The following is a 7230-nucleotide window of genomic DNA, read 5'->3' as shown; positions in this document are numbered from 1 at the left end:
GGGCTCTTCTCACGCCACCCACCCAACCTCATCTTGCATGATCTTGGGGTGCAGGTGCCCCCGAGGCTTATACAGAATAAGCCAGACCCTCTCCTGTGGCCAGTATCCAGTACTCAGCCAAGACATCCACTTCATTTTTGCTTTTTTTTTGGGGGGGGGGGGAATCACACCTGGCAATGCACAGGGGTTACTCCTGGCTCTGCACTCAGGAACCACCTCTGGCGGTGCTCAGGGGACCATATGGGATGCTGGGAATCGAACCCGGGTCAGCAGCGTGCAAGGCAAACCCCCTACCCGCTGTGCTATTGCTCCAGCCCCCACTTCATTTTTGGAGCCCACCCAGCAGAACAGGGAGGGGGCAGGGGGGCTGGTGGCCACTCCCAGCTCACACCCGACAGGGCTTGGGGGACCAGGCTCGGCTGGGGCTTGAACTCAGGGCTAGGGGAGTGCCACATCCCTGGGCCATGCCCACAGTGTCTGATGGGGGCAAAGTGGGCTAGGGGTCTCTCCCACACTCAGGACCGCCACAGGACACTTTGCAGGTCACCTCACTTTTGACTGACTACTGTTCCCGGAGCTGTGTGGCTAAGAAAAGTCCCACCTAAACCCGGGGCTTCATTTTTCTCTCTCTCTTTTTTTTTTTTTTTGAGGGGGTGAGGGGCCTCACCTGGCGGTGCTCAGAGGTTACTTCTGACTCTGCATTCAGGAATCACTCTAGTGGAACTCGGGATGGAGGGATCAAACCCGCTTGGCTGTGAGGGCACAAGGCAAACGCTCTACCCCCTCTCTCTCTTGCTCGCTTCTTTTTCTTCGTTCTGTATTGGGGTCACATGAAGCTGTGTTTAGGGGTCACACCCAACAGCTTAATATTTAGGATTCCTGGCTGTGCTCGGGAGACCAAATCCAGGCCTCCTGCATGCAAGGATGTACACTTTGGGGCTGGAGCGATAGAACAGTGGGTAGCGCATTTGCCTTGCATGTGGCTGACCCAAGTTTGATCCCCGGCATCCCATATGGTCCCCTGAACACCATCAAGAATAATTCCTGAGTTCAGAGCCAGGAGTAACCCCTGAGCATCACTGGGTGTGACCACGCTTGGCTTTTGACCTGTTTCCTTAACCCCAAAAACTAGATCTGTGGTTCACCAAGAGTTGAAAACGATTCTCACTTTGTCTTAGCCCTTTGCACAGTTGTGAGCTGCCCACAAATTTCCAGACTTTCTCTGTGGTGCCCCAGGGACCTGGCTCCACCCTCCACTGGTCCCCATGACTCTCTACTTCTCTACATTTCAGTCTAGATGACACTTGACAGGAAGCCTGCCAAGACCCTGAGTCTGGATTTAGACTCCTTTTTTGGGGGGAGGGTCACACCCCATGATGTTTAGGGGTTACTCCTGGCTCTGCACTTAGGAATTACTTCTCCTGGCGTTGTTTGAGGGGCCATATGGGATGCTGGGGATCGAACCCGGGTCGGCTGCATGCAAGGCAAACATCCTACCCGCTGTACTATCACTCCAGCCTCTGGATTTAGACTTCTTTAATATGCTCCAGTAACACGATAGTTACCAAGTAGGCACAAATCACATGGGATCTGCTGTTGGCTGGCGCCTCCCTCTGCCCTGTATAAAAATAAAAAGAAATGGCGCGGGCGAGGGAAGGGACGCCTCACCGCACCGAGCCAGGCACAGGGCCTAGGGCAGCAGCTGTCTCTCCCGCCACCCGAGTTCGGTAGCCTCCGGCCGCTTCCCCCACCCCGGGGAGGTTGATGGCGAAGATGTGGCAGGCGAAGGAAGGAACGGAGCCATGATGGTTGGTCTCACTTGCAGTTTATTCCAATCTTCTCTCTATACACTCTCCCGGACCTCTCTACACCTTTCCGCCCTCTATACACTTTCCGCCTCCATACACTTTCCGCCCTCCACCTTCTCTCAGAACCCCTTTTATTGATCATGGCCCTTCCAAAGGGCGCAATACATTGACGTCACCAAAAGCACCAAAAGATCTTACAGGAAGAACATTGAGGCAACATAATTCTCTCCTATCTGCAGGCCCTTAATCTAGGCCCCCCCCCACCCCCACCCGAAAGAAGATAACAAAAATAAAACCAAAGCCTTCTTTGGGCTGAAAGCACTCGGATTTACATCCCAAAGACCAGGCTGGGCCAGAGCCTGGAATCTACAATGTCAAGTCAAGCCTGGCTAGCACCTTAGATCTGCAGGTCAAAGATCAGCTAGGTTTCTGTGACAAAAGGTTTCTGTGACAAAACTCCAGAAGGCAGCTGGAAAAGGGGAAATATTCCAACACTGCCCTTCCTTGCGTGGCCAGCCCTGAGGGCAGGGACAGCACCTGGCTTCTTTTTTGTTGATTTTGGGCCATACCCAGCAGTGCTCCGGGATTACTCCTGACTCTGAACTCCAGGATCACTCCTGGCAGTGCCTGGGGGACCATCTGGGATGCTGGGGATCCAAGGGCAAGCACCCTCAACCTGGGTGTACTATTGTTCCGGCCCTGTCATCTGGCTTCTGACCAGCCCCTGGACCGCACACACACTGGATACACACGAGATATTTAGGGGATGAATGTGCGAGGGATGAGGCTGCTGCTTCCACTTCCTCCCTGGAAGCTCACCTGGCGCTCAACCCCGGCCAGGTGAGATGGAAAATTTATTCTGTGGAGGGATGTTTATTATAGAAGGGCTGTCCTGGGGAGTAGCCAGCAGGCGAGGGTGTATGTAGGAAAGTTCCTTCAACATATTGTAAACCCCCGTTTCTCTGTAAAAAATGGGGGAGGGGGGCTGGAGCAATAGCACAGCGGGTAGGGCGTTTGATTTGCACACGGCCGACCCGGGTTCGATTTCCAGCATCCCATATGGTCCCCTGAACACCGCCAGGAGTAATTTCTGAGTGCAAAGCCAGGAGTAACTCCTGTGCATCGTCAGGTGTGGCCCAAAAAGCAAAAAAAAAAAAAAGGGGGGGGGAAGGAAGAAATAAATACATTTATTATTATTAAAGAAAAAATCATCAAATCCCAATAATTCAGACACCTTGGTAGGCATGAGGGGCAGGTGGCTGACCAGTCTGAAGCTGATGCAGCTAAGAATCAATGTGGACAGTGAATAATGTGCCTGGGGGGATAGTTGGGGGTTTGTGAAATAGAGTAGTGGAGTGTGTGCCTTGCATGTGTGAGGCTATGGGAAATGTACACTAGCGAAAGGGCAGGTATTGAAACATTGTATGACTGAAAACCAATCATGAGCAACATTGTGTCTGTCTCACTCCAGAAGGCAGCTGGAAAAATAGTAATTCAATTATATATATGTATATATATGTACATATACATATGTATATGTATATATATATATATATATAAAGATTTATGGGCCCAGTGAGATAGCATAGGAGTTAAGGCACTTACCTTGTATGACCCCAGTTTAATCCCTGGCACCACATACTCCACGTGTGATCCCCCCACCCCGACACCATTAGAAGTGATTCCTGAGCACAGAGCCAGGAGTAAGCCCCCCAAGCACCACTGATCTGGTCCAAACCAAAAAGATTAGAGCCAGGAGGACATAGTTAGGTCCTGAGAAGCACCTGCTCTCCTCTATGGAGAGGAAAGGAAGAGACTGGGAGTCCGTGGAGTTTGTGGGGTACTGCGGGGCTGACTGAGTCTTTCAAAGCACACGCACACACGCTTTGGGGGTTACACCCAGTGGTATCATGGCTTACTCCTGGCTTTGTACTCACTCTTGGTGGGTCTCGGGAGACCAAATGGGATGACAGAGATCCAACCCAGGCCAGCTACTTGCAGACCATGCACCCTAATCACCGTACTTTCTCTCCAGCACTCCTTCCCTGCGTGGAAGACGAATGCCCTCGCCTTTGTACTATCACTCCAGCTCAATGTTGTATCTTATATATAGACAGGTTTTGTATATCTATAAAGCCATGTATAAATATAAAAATACGGTTTTATAGATATCTATAAAACCATGTATAAATATAAAAACTATGTGTAAATATTATGCTAAAGGTTGATCAGAGATCAACATATGGTTTGATTGTGTGTATGTATATGATTGTGTGTATGTACATGTGGGGGGGGTGGGGGGGGTGGGAATGGCCTTCACACCTCTGTGGACCCTCGAATGTCCCCGTGTCTTTAGCCCTGTCCTGGAAGTGAGCAGGGAAGGGGAAGACCAAACTTCGAGTACTGTGAGTTTTCAAAGAAAAGCGTGGCACGGGGCTGGAGCAATAACACAGCGGGTAGGGTGTTTGCCTTGCATGCGGCCGACCCGGGTTCGATTCCCAGCATCCCATATGGTCCCCTGAGCACAGCCAGGGGTAATTCCTGAGTGCAGAGCCAGGAGTAGCCCCTGTGCATCTCTGGGTATGACCCAAAAAGCAAGAAAAAAAAGAAAAAAAAGAAAGAAAGAAAGAAAGAAAGAAAGAAAGAAAGAAAGAAAGAAAGAAAGAAAGAAAGAAAGAAAGAAAGAAAGAAAGAAAGAAAGAAAGAAAGAAAGAAAGAAGGAAAGAAAAAAGAAAAAGCGTGGCACACGTGGGATGTGAGCATTCAGTGGCCGAGAGCCGCCTCCCCAGGCCAGCCCATGGTGATGGATGGACGATGGACCTGGGCAACGGAGAAACAGGGCCCCAGACTTGTTGGTAGTCAGTTTATTTCTGTCTCCTCCCCAGCGTAGTCCGATCTCTCCCCTTACAGCACAATAGTACTCTTCGTAATCTTGGTCATAGTCCCAGACCTCATAGTTCCATCATCCTAGTCCTCATAGTCCTTCTTGGAGGCCTCCTCTAGTCTCTCCAGTCCCTCCTTTTCCCTTGCAGCACAGTTGTATAGAAATCACGAAGGGTGGGGGCTTACATAGGTGGGGTTGAACATTGTCATAACAACAAACAGGTGTAAAGCCACTCTTTCAGGAGATTAATTCAAGGACAAAATCTCATCTGAGGGTTCAGCACTCCAGATTACTAAGGAGTTCCACCCGAGGGCAGGATTCCATCCAGGCTGTATTGCTTTCTCCTTCCTTCCCCTAGTAATCTATTTAAACAGTCATAGTAAATTTACTTCTTATAATTTCTCTAGTCATTTGGTATGAACACAGTGAGAGATATATTAAGCTTAAAGGTTGGCTCTTTCTGAGGACATCTCATTATATATTCCAGACTACAGTCCTCAGGCCAGGTTAGTCTTTCCTAACCCCAGCAGGGTCCTTATTGTTACTTCTTTTTTGGGTCATGACAGAATTTGTCCCATGACCATGCTCTTAACTTACTATACTAATGGCACTTAGCTTGTTCCCTTTTGACGCCAGGGTAGCTTACAACTTGCCCTGGGTCCATCGATCCCTTTGTTGGGACCCTGCTTTTGGAGTGCTAGGAACTAAGGCTTAAGTCAAGTAAATATGAATGCCAGGAGTAAATATTATTTTGGAGTCAATTAACTCTCATGTTACAAAAGCATAGCATCAATTGTCTTTCTGTGCCAATACAAAAAGGTTTATTGCTAAATAAACCATGCAGATGACATAAATGAAAGAGAAAAGCAATATAGAATTATTAGTGCTTGATGGAATTGGGTGTGTCTCAGGGGCACTGTTGTGGGAGTAGCTCAATAAACCTAAGCTCCCTGCGGGAGGAGCAAGGACAACCCAATGTTATCCAAAAGAGAGCCTTTGCCATGTTTAGTTACTTTGTGATTTTTATCTTGTTTCTTCCTCACAGCAGCTCTCTGATGTAGATGTTGCTGGTCCCACTTTACAGACAAGGACATGGAGACTCAGGGACTGTAGGGAACTTGCCAAAGAACTCATGTCCTTGAGGTGGTCCAGACCCTGCTTTGCACAATAATGTGCTCTGGAATTTCTGCATCTGTGCTGCTCCCTCCCCATCCCCATTGGGGTGCCTCACCATTCTTCGGACCCCAATTCTGCAGCACACGCTGGCAGTGTCTTCCTGTTGGGGACGGGCCTGGGCAACCCCTGCCTTAGTTCCTGTAAACAGGAATGAGTATGGAGAAACGTGGCATGAGGGCGAGTCATCCCCTGACAGCCAACCTTGACAGGCGGCCGAAGGGCCACCATGCTCTGGCGGCCAGCCTAGAAAGGGGGTCGAAGGGCCACCATGCTCTGGCGACCTGCCTCGAGAGAAAAGTTAAAGGGCCACCATGCTCTGGCAGCTGGACTCGAGAGGAGGCTGAAGGGAGGATTGGCTCGCGTCTGCCATGGCCATGCTCAAGGCCACATCTGCTTTCCCATGTTTCTCAAGGCTGAGAGAAGGAACCGAAAAACAAGTAAGATTGGCAAAAATAAAGATGCTCTCACCACTTAATAATGTTTATGCCACTTATGTAACCTGCTGATTATTGCTAAAGGAAGACTATATAAACCCGCTTGGATTTCAATAAACTTGCTGTATGCTGTATATTGCATGCGGTCCTCCCTAGCCCACTCAACTCTCATTCCCTCTCTCTGGCCGAGGTTCAAGTTGGCCGTGCGGGCCGCGGCATCTTCCTACTTCTCAAGGCGCGATGCTTGGTGTCTTGCCGGCTTTTGGGGGGAATTTCTTCCACAGTAGGCAAAGTCCGTGTGGGCACCTCTGTTTAGTGCATAGCCGAACACTAATTGAGCCCCCATCCAGGGCTGGTTCCCGGTTCTGGCTCAGGTCAGGCCCATTCCATGTAAGACCCAATCCAGATGCCTTGTTTGGTGACTTGGCATTCAGGTGACGCTATTCTTAGTTCCTCTGTGCCATTTTTATTAAAAATGCCTTCAGATTTCCCTTGATGCAGCATGTAGGCCCCAAATGACAATAAATACATCCTCACAACAGTCATTTGAGAAAATAATATAAGCAGAAAGAAAAAAAAAATTTGGGGGGTCCGACCTGTTAAAAGCAAGTGCCTTAGCTACTGTACTGTTTAGCCTCAAGAAGAAAAAAAAAAAAACACTTTGATTCATTCTTAAAATGACCACAGTTACAGTATTGCGTTACTTTCTCTACCTTTGAAGTCATATTGAACCCCACAACACTCATTTCCGGTTTCACTCAGATTTCACTTTGAAAAACCCAGTTTTTCTACGGAATTGACGTCATGGAACACGTTGAAAAACCCGGCTTTTGTACAGAGATGACGTCATGGGAAGGACCGGAGCGCCATCTGCTGTAGAAATGGTGAACTGCCTTGAGGAAGTTCATTCCCAGGGTATCTGCTGGAC

Source organism: Sorex araneus, chromosome 1 (genome assembly GCF_027595985.1).
Source record: "Sorex araneus isolate mSorAra2 chromosome 1, mSorAra2.pri, whole genome shotgun sequence".
NCBI lineage: Eukaryota > Metazoa > Chordata > Mammalia > Eulipotyphla > Soricidae > Sorex > Sorex araneus.
This window is presented reverse-complemented; position numbering follows the sequence as displayed.